The sequence below is a fragment of the Lycorma delicatula genome, chromosome 2, assembly GCF_047948215.1.
Source record: "Lycorma delicatula isolate Av1 chromosome 2, ASM4794821v1, whole genome shotgun sequence".
Classification (NCBI taxonomy): Eukaryota; Metazoa; Arthropoda; class Insecta; order Hemiptera; family Fulgoridae; genus Lycorma; species Lycorma delicatula.
Genome location: NC_134456.1, coordinates 111,658,247 through 111,678,752, shown reverse-complemented (window position 1 = coordinate 111,678,752; position 20,506 = coordinate 111,658,247). Strand labels below are relative to the sequence as shown.

The 20,506-nt window shown below is 28.0% G+C and overlaps 1 protein-coding gene across 6 annotated transcripts in view; it reads left to right on the top strand.

Annotated features, from left to right (window-relative positions):
- Positions 1 to 11,417, top strand: part of LOC142319132 (uncharacterized) — a 103,521-nt gene extending 92,104 nt beyond the window's left edge. For 2 of the 6 annotated variants that reach the window (XM_075356072.1, XM_075356078.1), the window contains one exon: positions 6,883 to 7,028. The gene's annotated coding sequence lies outside the window, so the exon portion shown is untranslated. Of the gene's footprint in view, positions 1 to 1,209; positions 1,350 to 6,882; positions 7,029 to 11,275 lie in introns of those variants that run through there. The other 4 variants (XM_075356075.1, XM_075356077.1, XM_075356076.1 and 1 more) reach the window with 4 other exon arrangements.
- The last annotated feature ends 9,089 nt before the right edge of the window (positions 11,418 to 20,506 follow it).

Below are 20,506 nucleotides of genomic sequence, written 5' to 3'. Positions count from 1 at the left end.
AATTATTAAATTTTAAAATTAAAAGTAATGAAAATATTTAGTAAAATAAAAGCATGGCGCAGGTTTTATAATTTATTTAAAACACAACATTTATTTTTACAACAATAATACTTATTCGAAAACATTGTTATAAAAACTGCCCCGCGCTTTTATTTAACTAAATATTTTCATTACTTTTAATTTTAAAATTTATTAATTATAACATTTATTTATTGATTATTTATTAGATATTTATATAATTTATTTTTTACTTTTCAGTGCATTTTTATATTTGTTAATATATTATATTTTTTTGTTTAAAATTCTCAATTTGATTTAATTATTATTTTTTACTTTTTAGAGGGTTTTTGTAATTTGTTTCTTTATAACTAATATTAATATTAACATTAATAAAAAAAAGCATTTTTAAAAAATAATTTTTTATATGTAATCAAATATATTTTTGTAATTTTTTTTGTATTTTTTTTTTTGGATACTTTATTCATTTTCAATGTTTCAACATTTACTTCCATTAATAAAAACTGATAATTATTTTTTAAATTATAAATATTTTTAAATTCTTTTGTCTGAAAAAAATTTATTTCTCTCCTTTTCTCTAGATCTTCTGATTTATTTTATTGGCTATCATTATAATTATGTCTGGGTTTAGTTAATATATCACAGAAATTAGTAGTTATTATATAGTTGTCATATAATAACTACTAATTTTTTATCATATAGGTATCATTGATTTGTTTTTATTGGCTTTTTTTTACTATAAATCTTTATTGTTCAAGATTCAAAAAAATATAGATGGCATATTACATAAATGGAAAAATTAAATATGTTAATTGCCACGAATATCTAAGATATTCAACTAACTTTCTCTTGGAAATATAAGTACAATTTCTGGTACTCATATACTTGTGTATTTGGGTAGACTATTTAGTAACACATGCCTTTAAAAAAAATCCAACAGGTAGGTCTATCTGAAAATTAAAAAAAATATTATTAAACTCTTTAACCCCAGGTTCCAGTAATTCAAGACCATAAGTAACAAAACATATAACTTAAAAAAAAATCAAGCTTTTGCTAGGTTTGTTTATACATTTACTAAATATGAATTACGGTTTCATCAATCATTTAAACTTATTTTACTTATATTATTTTTATTAAATAAAAATAAGATTTTTTTTTTATTAAAATTTTGCATTGTGTTAATCTTATCAGGAATGATAGGTTTGCCATTATGATACAAAAAGATACCGCTTCAGTATTTCCTGGATCAAGGGAAACTATTGAAAGAACTTGATCAGAATAGCAGTACAAAATACAAAATTATAAATAAAAAGAAGATTATTGTTGATATTAGTATATGAAGATAACTTGATCTAATAACTGTGATACAATAATCCAAAGATGTATAAATAAAATTAAAACTAAGTAAAATAAAAATTAAAAAGGTAAATATTGCTAAATATTTAAATATGTATTAAAATACATGTTAAACAAATATATAAAAATGTCATGTTTATCTAATTAGTATTGTTTAAAAAATTGTTCAACAAAGACAGGTTTTGGAAAAAGGAAATTTTTTAATTTAATCAGCTTTTTTTATTAAATAACACACAAAAATAATCTGGTGTAATTTAACGAGACACTAAAAATTTACAATTAAGGTTACAGAAACTGTTACAGTTTAAGGTTACAGTTCACATAAATGGGAATACTATTCATAGAATTTTATCTTAATCCACATTAATAAGTTGAAAAAATTTGATGCTCATAGAACTGCACTTTTAAATCAAATGGTAGTTAACCTATTAGAGATATTTAATATTTCCTAGGAACATTCAGACATTCTTGAGTTTAATCAGATGACAATTCACTGCCATTTAAATATTTTACATTAAAAATTCAGTATTAAATAATAATTTAAAGGATTGTAATAAAAAAAAAGATAATTATTGACTTATATGAAAGGATATAGATGTTCAAAAATGTAGGTACAAGGAGGTTAGGTCTATACTCTTAGCCCAACATTTATAGGAAAGAGCACTTATGCCAGTTCGGTATGTCGATTTATCAAACTCCTTAAAATAACCATCTAAGGTGGCAACAACTTCATTACTGGTCAAAAACCTCTTCCCTCCAAGTCATTTTTTAGGTTAAGAAACATGTGATACTCAGTGGGAGCCAGATCAGGTGAATATGGAGGATGTCAGAGAAATTCATACTGTAATTCATAGTGTTTTACCCTTAATCAATGAAAATTATTCTGTGTGCATCCCAATAACTTTTTCACATGAAAAATCATTTTCACTTTTTTTGGAGCAGGTTGATTTACCTTTTTTTACCCATTGTTTTGACTGCTTTTTTTTTCTAGTGATGAACCCAAGTCTCATCAATTGTCACAAATCAATATAAAAATTCCTCTCAATGAAATCGCTTGAAATGTTTTTTCGACTTTGTTTTTTGTCAGGCTTGAGTAAACGTCGCACCCATCTAGAGCACAACTTGTTTATACCCAAATGTTGGAAAAGTATTGCACTAGACATGTCAACAGCTGTCACTCGTCAATCTGCCAAAACAATTTTATGCACATTTTCTATCATTTCTGGCATAGTAACTCTAGAAGGCCACCATTCCAAGGTTCATTGTTTGTGTATGTTTGGCTCATTTTAAACTCTGCGACCCAGCATTTAACTGTTGTATTTGATGGAGAAGAGTCTTTGAATGTCATCAAGCTCTTCTTTATTTTTCTTTGCACTTAAGCCTTTCAAAAAAAAAAAAAGTACTGTCACTTCACGGATTTCCAGTGAAGTTTTACTTTTACGCAGAGAAATGTGTTCTCACTACTTCTGTTCATTTCAGTAACACATGAGGTAATAAAAGATAAAGGAAGTCAAGACAGGTTAAGAGAGGTCTTGAATATAAATGTTTGTTTACAATTAGAGAAAAAAATGGGAGGCGTGCTTTGGAAATATAATTCTTTTCTTGAGATTTGAGGACAACCTCCCAATTTTACCTACTCTCTAATCTTTTCTTTTGCAATCTATTTCTTACAATCATCTTTTCTTTAGATCAATTAGATTTTCTTTTACAATCTATTTCAGTCCTAATTTGTCTAAACACCACAGCAATTGATGATTTATTGCCTATTCTGCTTTAGTTTAGAATTTTCATAAATACTTGCTTTAAAAACGATAAAAGAAGACTACACACACATCAAATCATTGGAAATTGCTGGGAGATAAAAAGATTAGAATCAGAAGACATCAGCTGTATGTATAAATTTGATACAGTTGTGGAAGAAAGGTTCAGAAACACAATGAAGAAGGACATGGATTACCCGAAGTTGACATTAATAGCAATCCAATCATATCATATTAGAAATAATATCTGTATTATATAATGAAAAAATAAGCAAAGGCAATCTAGGAAAAGTAACTATTAAAAAGGAAGTAGTAGGGAAAAGTTCAAACATTGCCGTTATAATACAGAAGACAATAATGCAAATGAATTTTGGGCGAATATTTAGAATAAAAAGCAGCAGAATAAATAATTTGCTCCAGGGAAAAAATAAAGTAGTGATGGGTTATCAGAGATATTTAAAAAATAGGAGGCAGAAGAAAATTTAAACAGTAAGGATAAAGAGAAATAAAAGCTCTGGAAAAAATTTAAGTAATGAATAAATAAGAATAACAAGAAAGTAAAAGAAAAATGTTAAATACTTAGTGACAGAAGGTTTAGAAAGAAAAGGATGTTTGTAATAAAAAGTAAAAACAGCAACATGGAAATAGAAAAGGCACTAAAGCAATTGGCAATAAACGTGTAAATTGTTAAACTTAAAAGGAGAAAGGAAATTATGGAGGAATTATACTTAGTCCAGCATAAAAACATAATGATCTTCCCACAGAAGATCTGCATAAAATTGAAGAGGATGAAGTAGAAGGAGCAATCCTAATATCAGAAAGTCTATAAACATATAAGAATGGAAATCCTGTGGGAATAGTTGAGCTGCCTGTTGACGTCATTAAATGTCTTAATGAAGAATTGTAATAATTGGGGACCTTGCCTTTTTGTGTTTTAATAATTACAATAATTTCCTTTTTACTTCTGACGTTACTTTTTTTCTTTTATCATTATGGCTAAAGCCACTTAATACTTTGAATTTGTTTTTTATGTATATTCTAGCCACTGACAAAAATTTAACTTTTATAATTTACTCTAAAATAGATATCAGTTTTGCTCATACAATTATGAATCACTCCCAAATTGCTCAATTAATTTCATCATTGTATATACATTGTATATACATCAGAAATTCATTGTATATACTATTTAATCAGTTTATTTAGAGATTATTACATCTTTATAACTTTTTTTTTTAATTTTGGTACCATACTGTTTTAAAACTGGTTAAGAGATTTATTTCTATTATTAACCTCAAGCTAGTACCTCTGTATGTCTTTTTATGAAAACCTAAATAAAAATTGACTAATAAAATTAGATTGAAAGTTTTATTTTAAAAAATAAAAAAACTTTTGCATTTGTAAATCGCTAAAAGATTCATCAACTTAAACAAACAATGAACAAATTTAAATAATTGTTCTAAATTATTTTTTCTAAATTTATTGTTTAATTAATTGATGTTAAGTTTGTTTTAAGTTGTATACATAAAATATAGTTTTTTATTGTTAATTCTAATTATATTAAAGTAACCCAAAAGAGTAATACTCATAACTATGTAGAACACCATTAACAGAATATAGCATTTTTGGTAGATTAACAGTTCAGTACAATGAGTTTTCTCTATTTCCAGAGATTCTATCAAAGTATTTTCCTTTAAAGCAGTATTCCAGTATCAGATTAAAGCCAGAAAATTTCTACAAAAATACTTATTGCACTTTCTTCAAAATATACACATGGCTGCCAAAAAAATTTCTTCCATTGATATAACATTCAAATTAGTTCTACACTAATGTATTTTCTTTAATTTCTAGTTTAAAAAAAATGATAAGGCTACTCATTGTTTCATTTATTAATCACTTTTTGTGTTAGGTAATTAATTTATGAGTGTAATATAACATGTTAATTTCATTTTAATAACATTAGAATTAATTTATTTATTTTTGTGACTTTAAGGGTTGTAATTTAAAAATCGCTGCAGCATACAGTTGAAGTATTTCTTTTCTTAATTTCACAGCACGTTTATACTACACAGATATACTACACTATATCTAATTTCACACAGATAAATTCAATTGTTTTTTGTTTGTTGTTATTTTCAAGAAGTGTAGTAAATATAAAAATACATAATTATTAATTATCATTAGTAATCATACGTATAGTTTTCTAAGGTAGTATTTGTTTTAAATAATGTAATTTGTACATTGATAATCTGTGCATATTTCAAATTTTTGTTACCTGATTTTATTGAATTGTATTTTTATGAGAATATATTCTGTCAGTTTTATGTAAAATAAACATCGTTTTATAAGCTTTTATTTAACTTGCTTTAGTTAATTCTGCTATATCTATCGTATGAAAATCAATGAAATTCGGTAGACATATGTAACTTCGTTGGCAATACAGCACTACAGTGTCAGAATTTGATATGACCCACCCCCATGCGCTACCCCTACGCTAAATTCATGCATTTAGTTGAAAATTTTCATTTCTCATGAACTATAGTATGAAAATGATTTAAATTTGGTACACGTATGTAACATCGATGTGTAAAAATAATTATTTTTACATTTTAGTCTTAATAAACAAACAAACAATAATATTCAGATATAAATGTTATTAAGAATATTTTTTTTGGATATAAAATGTTTATTGTTCATTAAGACTAAAAAGTAAAAAATAAAAAAAAATTACAAAAATATATTTGATTGCATATAAAAAATGATTTTTTAAAAAAGCTTTTATTAACTAATATTAATATTAACATTAATAAAAAAAGGAAACAAATTAGAAAAACCCTCTAAAAAGTAAAAAATAATAATTAAATCAAATTGAGAATTTTAAACAAAAAAATATAATATATTTACAATACAAAAATGCACTGAAAAGTAAAAAGTAAATTATATAAATATCTAATAAATAACCAATAAATAAAAAATAAATAAATTTAATAATTATTAAATTTTAAAATTAGAAGTAATGAAAATATTTAGTTAAATAAAGGCGATGATGATTTATTTCTTATAAAGTCAACGCAAGTTGGCTGCAGAAAAGAATAAAGTAGCAGATTCATTCTGCATGATGATAATTGTATTAAAAACATATCAATTAATGAATATTTAATAGTGGAAATATGTTTATATAAAGAAAAATGCCTAACAAAACGGTATTACCAGTTATCTTATTAGTGGATGTTTATTTAGTGAATGTAAAGTCATGACCTTTCATACGAAGCTATACCGTTACTGTCAATAACACCATTTGTCATATTCTTGTGTTTCTTTGGCAGAGATTCACTTTACTCCAAAATGGGGTTCTTTATATATACAATTTCATTACCAGTTATCTTATTAGTGGATGTTTATTTAGTGAATGTAAAGTCATGACCTTTCATACGAAGCTATACCGTTACTGTCAATAACACCATTTGTCATATTCTTGTGTTTCTTTGGCAGAGATTCACTTTACTCCAAAATGGGGTTCTTTATATATACAATTTCATTGAAGAAATTCATTTCATTTAATATGCATGTATTATATAAATCAACTGATTTAAAGTAATTTTTAGAATAGCCTTTTCTTATTTTAGTTTAAAGAAGATGCTCTGGAATTAATTATTGTAGTAAATGAAGGTAATAAATATCATTCATTCATTATACATATATTTTATTATATATTAATTCCTAAACACTAATTGTTTATTTGTTGCAGGACAATTGAAGTTTGACTTCTTTTTTATATTAAAACTGTCATTGTTGAATAACTCTAGTATTTTTGAATGAAGATTTTGTATTATAGAAGATTGTAAATTTTATATCTAGACTAAATAAATAAATAAATAAGCAGCTTTGTTATTATATCTGAATTGTTTATTTCAACATCCAAATTATTATATTGATTTTCTTAAAGCTTTTATACTCTTTAATGCAAGATTGGATTATTTTTATTTGGCATATGGCGTTTTAGTATTTAACCCATCCGTGTCATCTGCATCTTTATGTCAAATGATTAAGACTCAACAATACCACAGTCACTGTTACAATTTTAAACCTTTTGGGTTTGTATGTCAGCAACTCTGATTTATTTTTAAGGCATATTGATAGCCTGTTTCCAATATTCAGCTGGTAGTTCAACCAATTTTTTTTTCTGACTTTTGTTTTATTATATTCTATATAGGTGACACATTTTCTTCCACAACCTGACTATTTTCATTCCAATCAGGATGGTAAGGTGGAAATCTTGTACATTGTAACCATAATCCTGCAATGTTTTGTTGAACTGCTACTCTTCACAGAAGAGCTTATTTAATTGCTCTAATATGTACAGTTCAGTTTTTAATACATCTGTTGAGCACAGATTAACCTTGTAGACATTCTAACACAACTTGTTTTCTGCAATTTGAATTCAGCACCTTGTGAAATTCTACATTATGATAGTGAGATTTACAATTACCAAAACCGAGGAAGATTTGGTATTAACTTTGCTTTGGCCCTATTTTAAAATAAAAACTGCCTTCTGAATTTCTCCTACAGTTTTACTGACATTATTTAATTCTGCATGTAAACTGAATATCTGTATAATTAGACATCTGTATAATGGTATTTTGATACATCTGGTATTTTGATGAGCCGTTTTTAAACGATACATGGGTAATGTTAGTAAATGTGTGCAAGTGTGCTAACACAAGTATGCACGTGCTTCTATATGTTTTTGTTGAAAAAATAAGTGTAAATTAATTGGAACCAAATTTAATAAAACACCTTTGACCGTGGCTTTATCAATCAAGGTTCTTTCTTTTTTTTTAATGAAATACAAGTAACTATCTTGCTTACTCACCTGTATAATTGGAAAAGTAACATTCCTTCACAGTTTGTTCCCAGTATTGTCTTTTTGTAATCAGTGGCAATGTGGCAGTTGTGCCTTCATGACAGTGTACAGTTGAACAGTCCCTTATTTTCTTTAAAAATAGCAAAAAACAATAATGTCATTAGTTTCTTTAATTGATTAATAATGGAAGGTCTTAAAATTAAGTAAAGTTTTACCTAAATCATTGATTTTTTGCAACTTTAACAGTCCTGCAATTAATTATGAATTCTTTAAGGTAGCAACTGAACCTACAAAAACATATTTTTTTATCTTGAGAACAATTACTTTTAATTCAAAGGCATCTTGTTAAATAACATTACATTGAAGGATAATAAAACTCAGACTTTTTATGCCATCTATGCTTTTACCAATTTATACAACCAGGCCACTTGAAGAAAAATGAATCAAGTATCACAACATGCATCACTGAAATAAATTTTCCACATGTCCTTGAAAGCAGGCATCATTTAAAGAAATGACTTGAATATCGTAAATTTCAAAATTTATTAATTGGATTAGGGGATTAGGTAGACTAAGGGAGAAAAGGTGTTCTGCATATCTACAGATCATTAATTGTTTTATTAAGTAGTATATGTTGAGGAAAAGAACAGTTTGATATAACAATATTTCAGTTTTTGTTAATTTTTTGAAGGACAAAGGATATTTGATGCTTCGGAATATAAGAACCCAAACTTTATAAGACCAGACATTATCCCAATATTTAAATCTTAACTAACTAATTTAAGATGGTAGAGTAAGAATGGGTTAGACAAGAGACTTGAATATTTTTTACAACTCAATGGCTTTTATTTGTACTTTCAAATAAAACACAATCATGCTAGTGGTAGAACTCTTTAAAAAATTTATTAACAGCAAAATATTTTAATACTGTTAAATTGAAGGTCTATGGGGTTAAAAGCAAGGGGTCTGAATGTTTCAAAGTTCAAGTAAACATCTACCAAACCACTGTCATATGAGTGCTGTTCTATAAATTGAGATTATGATAGAAAATAGTTTGAAGATTGAGACTGTTCAAAGAAAATTTCTTTGGGAGTTGCATCATCAAGGCCGAGTCTTATTATTTTTCTTATGAAACTGAATGTAATACTGTGGACATTGCTTCTTTAGAAGTGAAGTATGTAGAAAGTTATTTTCAATTATAAAGGGATGGATTAAAAATTTATCAACAATGATATTCTAGTAAATGTATCAGGATTCTATTATGTATGAATAATAGAAGGCATAAGCTATTTAAATATCGTCAACCAAGTATGCTTTTAAACAAAAACTAGAAAATATAAATAGCCCTAATCTAAATAATGAAAGTAGAGGTGTTCTCTACTTGTTCGATGAGAATCTTTATTCTATTAAGATCACCTACTTTTGTTCTGATTTACAAACATTATAGTTATTTATATTATTGTTAATCAAATTATAATTGGCATTAAATTTAAGATAGACACAGTGCAGCTACTATTTATATCAGACTTAATATGCACACAGTCATAATGTATTGTAAGACCAACTACATCATAAATTTCTGTGTAGTTTTAAATGTTATGATTTAGTAGTTTTTAGTGTTGTTAGGACACATTATATTACATATGTTCTGAAAGGTGGTGCAGCATACTAAGGTTTTCATATACTGTTCTGCTCCACTTCTCTGATTAGATCAGGTAACTTCATACAGGATGGGGATGGGTGAGGTCATCCGTAAAAAAAATTATTGTTTTGTTGTCATACAAATTTTATTCAATGACTGTTAAGATAGTTTATTTTTATAAGATTAAACTGTACTAGTTTATTCTATAAGTTTTGCAAAATAAAACTTATACTATTTTGAATATAAGCAGTAAAGCTGAATTAAATTGTAATTTTGTTATTTTATATCTAATTCAGTTTGTCATTAAAGAACAGGTGGTCACTTGTGATAATTTTAAAACTATGATTAGGTAACAACTACATATCTGTTTTTTTAAAGATTTTAATCAAGTTTTTAGGAACTTTAAAAACTTCCTTTTTGAAAAGAAAATTGATTCATGTTTTTCATTAAAGAATTATAATAATTTACATCATTAGCAGTGAATACTTATTGGACACATTAGCTGATACATTATTACATAAAAAACTTATTTTTCAACATACTTTTTCAAATGTTTAAATTTACACGTTCATCCTACCTTTTTTCTGAACTTATTTTATTTGTAAAAAAATTATTTTCGCCATTAAAGCTATTTGGCCCCTGAATTTTTCATTGTTCATTGTTCTGGAAGTACAAAGCTTATTTTAGTGAACCAGATGAAAATTACAGTGGTAAATACAATATTTAGGCTGGTTGTGGAAACATATCCCAACCAATTTTCATTTGAGATGTATAGGTATGCATTGTTGTGGAGCACAATTATATTTTTACTCAACCCATTGACACTTTATAAACAATGCAGACTTAACTTTGGTTAACAATACAGTAGAGAAATATTAGCCATTAACTCTTCAGTTGTTATTTGCCTGTTTTGCTTTATATTTCCATTAACATGCTGCTGTAAGCGAGGAGTAAACACTTCAACTGCTCTTTCAGGTAGAGTTCATATTTAATGAAATAACATTCTTTGAAAGATACTATTCACTAATAAGCATTCTTGAATTCACATTCAATTTTTCATTCTCTGTTAACACTTTAACTAATAGTAAACTTTTTGTCTGGTTATAGAAATTTAACAATACTATTTTGTTCAATGGTAGAATATTCAACAAGATGCATTTAATTATCAAGCAACAATAAAATAGGTTAATTTCTATACAGTCAACTAATAAAACATGTTCTCAACTTAAAAATTGAGATTTGGATCATTAATTATTGACGGGTTCTTATTTTTTTTTAAAAATATTATATATTTATATTCTTGTAATCGAACAAGTTTACATAGTTTAGCTTTTGGCCTTTCAAATAGTGATTATGAACTAACTAGAGTATATTAATTTTCATTTTATTATTGTGATTCTAAAATTACTGCAGAATGTATTCTAATACTGTACTTACTTGATATTTTGGTTTGTTCATTGGTGATATTTTTTTGTAAAGTCTATGGTCAAGGTAACAGTGGGCACACACTGTCTCGTAGTTGTTAGTCACATTAATATCTGTGGCTATCCAATAATCACCGTATGGTTTTTCCCCACAGATTATACAGATATCTTTATTCTCTGGTGTACATTTAATTACAACAAATGGTTTCAGGCTAGTACGCCCGCCAAATGAGTGCTCAAATGGAATGGAGTAATCCCGCTTCTTGATACTGGTGTTGTACAAAGACATCCTGTAAGTAAAAACCACAATACTTCATTAGTAATCATTGTTAAAATTCATGTTTCCTTTCCTCCTTCTTATTTGTAAAAATAAATAAAATTATAACTGTGTAGTTCTTCTTACTCACTGTAAACCCAATAAAGTTGTCTATATTCAGCTCGCCTTATTAACAGCTGATATTATATATTACTATTGTAATAATGTGTCTAGTTCTGTATTGTTCAGTCTAATTCTACTCTTCAGAGACTCAACATGTTTATATCATTAATGCATAACTAATTAATTTACAACAATGTCACATATATGAAGTATATGTTCAAAGATTAAAATAAAAATAATTTGGAATATAAACTAAATAAAGAATTATTTATTTCAATGAACCACCGAATAACTAAATATTTAGAATAATTAATCCAATCCAAGGTACTAAACCAAGGCAGACATTATTGGAACAATCATTTTGCAATTGTTTTTGGAGGGATTAGGAGACTCAGTTTTACCTATGTTTCACCTATTGGTTTGTTGTACTGTTAGTGAACAGGAAATAGAATCCGTATATCCTCCATAAATATCCTACCACCTGTATCTGGAATAAAGTCACCAGAATTTGGATGAAGGTCATACTAGACCTTCAAGTTCCAGAGCACCTGCTGTAAGGAGATCTTAGTAGGGTCAGACTTGCACCCACAGAACCAATAATGATGAAGAAATCAAGGAAAAGGAGACTGTTATGGACAATCTGCTTATCAGAGTAGTTAAATGTGTGCAAATTTTCTGAATGTACAATAATTATAATTATCTATTATGAAAATTAGTTAAATATACATACCCAGGTGTATCACTAATAGTAGCCATTTGTCTGATGGTAACACTATTGAACGGATAAATATTTTTCTTTTGTTGTTTGAAGGAGTCTTGCAATCGGTACTCATTTGGGGCAGGTGTGACTAATTTCTGTTTAGTTTCAAATCGTTTGGCTCTATTAGCCAAACCACCTACACCCTGTTTACTTATTACCTATAAAAATCAATCAAAACCAAAAAAGTTGTAAATATATCATTATTACATTTAACAGTAGTCTAAAGACAAAATTAGTAAGAAAAGCTTTAATTGTCTCATATGTTATGACATACTTTTAAATCTTATTACTTTTTCTACTGATGTGAACTGTTAATACAAAAGAGATTATGTACACACCACATAAAAATGCCAGCATCATCCCATGTTAGCTGTTATTTAAAAACTACTGTATGATGCTACACAGTTTTGCTTCATACAGAGTTTTTATTTGATCTGAGTGGAGTTTAATTAACAAAACTGTCTCAGAAATGGTCAGTCAGAATTCAAAATGCCTGCTGTAAATCATAACTTACATGTTATTATTTTTAAGCTTGTGTGGCAGTAAAACTTCAAAATTTTTGTTTTTGAGTTTTTTGTTTTTTTTTTAACTGACAGTAGCTGCATTATGTTTAAATGTTTGTTTAATAAATAACATTTAAATTTACAAGAGAAATTCTTTAGATTATTTATGAAGAAAGTAAAAAAAATATGGTTTCAGTTGGAGTATTAATTTTTAAACCTTATTTATTCTTAGGTCTATCCTGTTGTAGATTACTGTAAATAAACATTTTTAATTGGCTTGTTAATCAGAAGCAAATGACTAAGAGCATGTGCAATAAGAACATATTGTTTGTTGGTGGGAATGAATCATTTTCATCAGAGCTACCCTCATGAGTTCAGTTTGTTTACATGAGAGAGAACTAAGAAAAATTAATATATAAATTATTTTCATAATTGCCAAATGAGATAGTGGGGTTTCTGTGTAAACCCATTATTGTTTAACCATTTATTGATTAATTATTTATTCCTTATTTTCTGTTAAAACATCTTAGCTATGTTTATTTAGTCAGATTCTGAAAGTTCAATGAAAATAGGATTTATGTGTTCTGCATGTTAAGTAAATTATTATTGTTTGTTTTTAAGTCTGTAATATTAGTAAGTGGTGCATTCTTTTGTTTGTTTTTAAAAGGCAGTATTAATTCATTTTAATATTTGCTAGCATTTACTTTTAGTTTTAATTAACTTGGAAATTGGATATATTATAAGTGATACAGTTGACAAAACTAATCATAATATGAAAATTAGCTTCCCTGTAATTCAATAAAGATACTTTTTTCTCTTTTTCTTACTTTCTTTTCTTTATCACTAACAGATGTAGGGAAATTTTCAAAATATTAACTATCACTAATAATAACTATTTATTCAAACTATTTCAATGGCAAGTATTGAATAGTACCTATTCATCAAAAATGAATTCTAATCACAGATCTTACCAAAACCAAAAATGATTTTTTTTTTTAATTATCCATGTTTATTGAAAATAGAGCTTCTAATAATGATTACATAAGAGTTATAAATATTAAACTACTTAGAATTTCTTCTAATAGTATTGAAATTTATAAAAATTAAGATGTTTGTAAAGAGAGTTTAATATATCACACCTTTATGAGAAAATATTAAAAACCATTCAAAGATGTGTTAAAATTTAAAGTATTCCTCACCTGAAAATATTATGGAGAAATAGAAAAACGTGACCACAAGATTTACGGTCAATATTAGCACACATCATCATAAAAAGATGCTTTACCTTTTGATTTTTATCAATGTAAAGCCAAAAGGTAAAAACAAAGGAATACTCAAAATTAAATATGTACTGAATTAAATTCAACCAAGGAATTGATGAGCTCTAACAGTATTGCCATACAAAAAATATCTATATGCACCCTTATTGTGGTGAGAAATGTGCTCAAACTCATAGTCTGTGGAATATCCAAGGAAAGATCAGTCTATCCCTCCTTGTATTTTTACCTTGTAAAACTTGTGTACCATATTTTTACAAGATCATCTAGAAAATTATAAATTCATGTGCTTAGGGATAACATTAAAAAAAATTAACATTAACTACTCAATAAACAAATTTTAAATACCATTACTTGTAATTTTCATAAACTCATATCATTCCAGAAAAGATAATCCAATTCATTACTATTATTGTAAAATAATCCCCAGTGAAACAGGCTAGATAAATTATCCAAAAAATAGAAATCATGGTTTTACATATGAGTACTTCATTAATAAAGTCTGCCTATTTTTTAATTGGTCTGTGGACCATTAATGGCTTGGCCTTTACCATCAAGAAATAGTTATTTCTTAATTATAAATATTTATAATTAATAAATTAAATGTAATAGTTTAAGAAATAGTTAATTTATTAATTTCAAGAAACTTTGTAAAAACTGCTAAGAAAAATTAAACTGAATGGTTTTCTATTATTCAATGCAACAAGCTTATAGCAATACGCCAGTGGTTGTGCCATTATTAGAAATTACAAGATGTCAAATAATAAAATTTATTATAGTATACACAGCAACGTGCAGATTCAAGATTGGAATCATCTTGATATCTACCATATTTTGTCTTAAGACAACAGATGTTTTACAACAAAACCAGGGATCTGTAATTATTTTATCCATAATAATCACAGTAAAACTTTTTCGTCTGATGAAAAATACATTGTCCACTAGACATAGGCAAAATTTTCAATTTTTTTTTACCTTTTTAATTGCAAAGATGTCTCAAAATTTTGTATTGATTTATGCCTTAATATGAGACCATATACTCATTGTAGCAACCATTAGTAATGAAAAAAAAAACTACCTTTTTGACTTCATAACAGTGATGCTGACTAGAAATAATTTCAGGCAATAATTGTAGAACAGACTAACATAATTTTACACTAAGGAGATGTTATAGATGAAGTAATAGCATACGTTACTTTGTTGGTTCACAATAAAGCATGCTGACTGACACATGAAATAAGAGTTACATTTCTATAAGTGTACATTTACTTTTATAAGTTTTCAAGTCAGTTATAAAAGTTAAAGAAAGATTGCCTCAACTATTCTTCCAACTAGGTTATTACAAGTAAAGTAGCAAATTTAATTGTCTTTTGTAGCCTCTAAAGTATATTTGGCTAACTAGAAATTCTCCTGAAAGACTAGTGAAATACAGACATTTCACATTTCTCCTCTTTGTAGTAAAATTCTGTAATATTTTTGTCAAATAATATAATCTATAGATGTCATCTATATATATATATAATATTTATCCATAATTACAGCATTTATTTTCTCAGAACTTCCAGTATTTTAGTTGTTTATTATTCTTTTTATTAATAATTTTTAATCATCATTGGCTGTTATGGCTTGCTAGCCAGTAATAGCTAACAACATGCCATGAATCTGTATTCAGTATTATTCAAAAATTTCAGTTATTAGCATTTAATATTGATTCATCAAGGGGCAAAATAAGATATGAATTGTTCTACTTTCAAAACATAATACACTTACTCTCTTAATGACTACCAGATGTCATTATCATAACAAAAATGTACATCATATTAATATTAGTTTTAACAAACCAAAATTTTTGTAAAATTTAATTGATAGGCGAAAAAGTAGTATTGGTAGGATAAGTCGTAACCAGCAAAGAATTGTAAGACACCGTACTCGATTGAATGAAAATCCAGGTCCCTATTACAGAGTGAAAGAGCATCACTTGACAGCGGCGAAGGGTGACAATACGATCCAACTACAGTTTATTCAAATCTATTATAGTTGTCAGTAGGTGAAATGAATTGTATTTGTTCATTTTGTGGAGCTCATAATGTTTCATTCAGAAACAAAAGGAATGTGTTGCGGGGATGACAAAGTTTTACTGCCAGAGTTATCAGAATTATCTCCAGAGCTAGTATCTTTATTATATTCTGACAGTTCCTAATTGAAACAATTTTTGAACAACATCCGCCATTGCAATTCGTATCTCCATATGACGTCATTCGGAGCATCTGTATATGATTTAGGTGGGTTTAAGTCAACCTTTGAAGTCCGAGGACAAATTTACCACAGTATTGGATGACTGCTCCCCAACAGCAATACGAAGGGCTGTTTTTTACAGTAGAATAGAAAAACCTTCTGTTTCTACAGAAGAAGTTTTCTACAACTGTATTGCACGGGTAACCATTCTTTAGAACTCTCAAGATTACATATGTACTTCGATCGCTTAACCGTGAAATCATAAATACCTATCAAGTGCTTCTGCATTCCACGAATTAATATATCAATTTAATATACCCACTGGCTAGACGGTAGGGCGAGCGAAGAAAGCCCTGACCGGTTAGTAAAGAATTATTTTTTCTAGGCATGAAACGAAAATTTATTGATTTTAAAACACAATGTGATGTACTAGAAAAATTCGGCAGTTCAGAACCGCCATTTAATATTCTGTTGAAGTTAGGAAGCTTGTTATTGAAATAAAACGACTGAACTTTTTTTCTGATTGCAGTTTAATTAAAATCGTCCAACTTTTCAATTGTTTTCATTCGCCTTCGAGACTTTTTAGAGATAACATTTTTACAATCATTTTGTCTTTCTTTATTACGTATACAGTACATTATGAAACTGTTCTTTCGCAAACGCCTACTGCACTACTTACAATCCGAGCAATGTCTCGGACTGCAGTTTCAGGGTTATCTTGTTTTAAAATTATATATACGTTGCTGATTATTTTTTTTCGAAACTATAGAGTTTTCCAGTTTATATTTCACGGCAGAATCACTCATTGTTAAAATTCGATTGATATAAAAACAAAGAGTAAATTAAAATTAATGAAAATAATACTGAATAAAACTGTTATAAAAGTGAACTATAAAACTGTATCGTACCGTACAGAGTAACGTGATAACATAGATTGAAACAGTTTCTTTTACTGAACTGAATAATGGAGTGAATCATTACAAATGATCTTATCGTTATTAAACATTAATAGCGAAGACTTAATAAAAATTTTTAACTGCTTGTCATCGGCATACCACAGCGCCAGACAAATGATAGCTTTCAGTACATTATTTTAAGCATAAAGCAATAACTGGGCTTGCACGAGGACTGACAGAATGACTCAGCCTAAACTCTCACACATGCTGAATTCATATTTATATCTGCTGCACGGTTTCATAAAAGAAGGATTAGTTCCGCCTCAGAAAATGAAAATATCGGCCGCATTTGAAGATGTAAGAAATCAGTTAGGTTGAGAATAAATGATAACATTGATTCCATGTTTAAGTTCAATGAATTAATTCTAAAAAATTTCTTATTAATATCGGGACAAGCTATTTTAAACTAATCGTTCTCAGTCACTGACGACAAAATTGCAATTATTGACATAAATTGCATATTGGCTAAACAATGGAAGCCACTATCAATTAAGAGCAGGTGCACACAATGTGAGTAAAGCTGGTGTATGTAAATTTATAAGAATATTGAACAAGCAATAAATCATAAAACACTTTTTCAAGTTATCATCTGACAGAAGAATATTCTTAATGGACAGCTGCTTTCTTCTTTTTTGTAGCCCGATTCCTCCAAGTAATAAGGTGTGTTGATGGGACACAGTAAAATAACGTAATAAAGATTGATGCTTCAACTGTAAATAAATCTCTTTTTGTAAATCAAAACGGAAAACATTCCATAAATTGTATGTGTTTTTTGGTGGTTGGGTTTCAATTAACCACACATCTCAGGAATGATCGATCTGAGACTGTGAAAGACTGCAATTCATTTACATTCATTCAAATCATCCTCATTCATTCTATCAAGTAATACTTTACGTTGGTTCCGGAGGCTAACTAGAAAAAAGAAAGAATGCGGAACTGGCTAGGTAACACACGGAACTTGTTATACAGAACTTGGACTAGTTGAAGGATACGAGGCGATAGCGAAACTGCAACAACATAATCTACTGCATTTACTGATTACGCACAACTGAGTAGCGATGAATGGCAGCGGCGAAGTGGCATTCACTTGTTGCCAACGTCGTTCACTTGCCGTAATCAAAATAAATTTTCCGTAAAGCTCCTCTTCGTTTACAGTTCAAAACGTTTACTCTTCCTTCGGGGAAGGAAGAGTAAACGTTTTGAACTGTCTGAAATAATGTTTAAAACAGAGGTGTAAATTATAAGGTCTTAATATTATAAAAAGTCATTAACGATGCGGATAGTAATTAACCAGTAGTTTCTTGCAGCAAATAATTTGTAATTGCAAATAGTGTAATCTTAATTTGTAATTTTTTTTTAAATTAAAAAATGTTATGGTTTATTGTAGTTCACCAACGCTTATCTCGGAATTTTTTATAACAGATTTATCATTGTGTAACTATTTCAGAATATTAGATCCTTGTCTTCAAGGTAATATACTAAACGGTGACCGGTTTTAATTATTTTTTTCTATTGAAATATTTTACTAAAAAGCAAATGTAATTAATATTTTTAAAACAGATTATCATCTGCAAAATATTATATTTTTATTGTATTTATTTCCAAACAAATTTTATTAGTTTTATTCTGAATTCGTTGATTTATTTACAAATAAATTATTCTTATCGTGGTAAGCTGTATCGTAATGTTTATTGAACTAGGGATATGTTATAGTAATTTCTTTTTTAGAAAGATTGTCATCGGATCAGTTTAGAGTTAATGAATTAATCCTGCCCGTCATGTACAACATAGTAGTAGCGGCCCCGCGTAAATAGACAAATAGCATAATTATTTCTAAAAATGAGAAACAGTACCATTGTAGCTTTCTCCAATTTTTGCTAAAAGGTATTCAATACCAGTGTCCTTATTTTCTCATGTTTCTTTTAAAATGCAGTAGAATTCATTTGCTACTGTAACACTCTTCGACATTTTGCTCTCAAAAATCAACCAACAATGCTAAAAAAAAAATTATAAATTTAGTTATGAAACCTACAAAAAACAAAATCTTGACAATTTGTGATTACGTAGGCTGTATTTATAAAATTCTTACTAGCAATATCTTTGTAAAACAGGACTCTGGTAGATTCATTCTTACGTGCACGAAATTATTTTAACTTTATAAAACATACGAGTAATAATTAATTTCTTTATCGACAGTGAAAGAATTGACGTAAAAAATAATAAATAAATGATATAATTGATATTGACCTTGGAATTTATTTTATAAAACGCGGAACCGAATTTTTCACTATCTCTGTAATAACCGGGACCAAGCTTTTCGACAGAGGTAGGCAGTTTTGTGTTACATTCTGTTCTGTTGTATTGACGTTCACATGCTGATTTGCGACTCCGTCCTGACAGAAATGCCACCTTCGGTATTTCCTTTTCATTAACTATATAATGAAATCCTACAAAAAAAAAATAATTTATACAAAACAATTATATAATGTTCTTACATACCGCAAAATCTAATTAACTAACAAATTGGATTAATTTCATGAGATAATCGTCATAAATTACATTACCTGTAAAGCTCTTAAATGTAATGCTTCTTCATTCTGGTTATTTTTATGACTATAAGTTTTCCTAACTTCATGGCGGATGCGGTTCTTCAATTTTTACTTTCCTGGCTAAAGTTCTATTCCCAAATCAGCTGATTTGGAAGTCAAGAGTTCCAGCGTTCAAGTCCTAGTAGTGAATTACTTTTACACTAATTACCTTTGAATACTAGATCGTGGATACCGGTGTTCTTTGGTGATTGGGTTTCAATTAACCACACATCTTAGGAACGGTCGAACTGAGACTGTACAAGACTACGCTTCATTTACACTCATGCATATTATCCTCATTATGTTATGGTTTATTGTAGTTCACCATCGCTTATCTCGGTATTTCTTATAACAGATTTATTATTGTATAATTATTTCAGAATATTAGATCCTTGTCTTCAAGGTCATATACTAAACGGTGACCGGTTTTAATTATTTCTTCTGCTGAAATATTTTACTAAAAAGCAAATGTAATTAACATTTTTAAAACCATATTTCAGAAGTATTATCTGAAAGGTAATTATTGGAGGAAAAAAAAGAAAGGCTAAAGTTCTACTGCTGTTGCAGCAGCATAGCTATATAGTGATCGGTCTGTAAAATTATCGGAATTCAAAAACCCCTTTGATCCAAAAAACAAAAAAAAATTAAAGAAGTTTGCAGGAGATTATGTACGTATGTTGGCCAGTATTTTGAATAATATCTTCGGAATGGCTCAACATATATTCTTCGAAAAGATTCTATGTA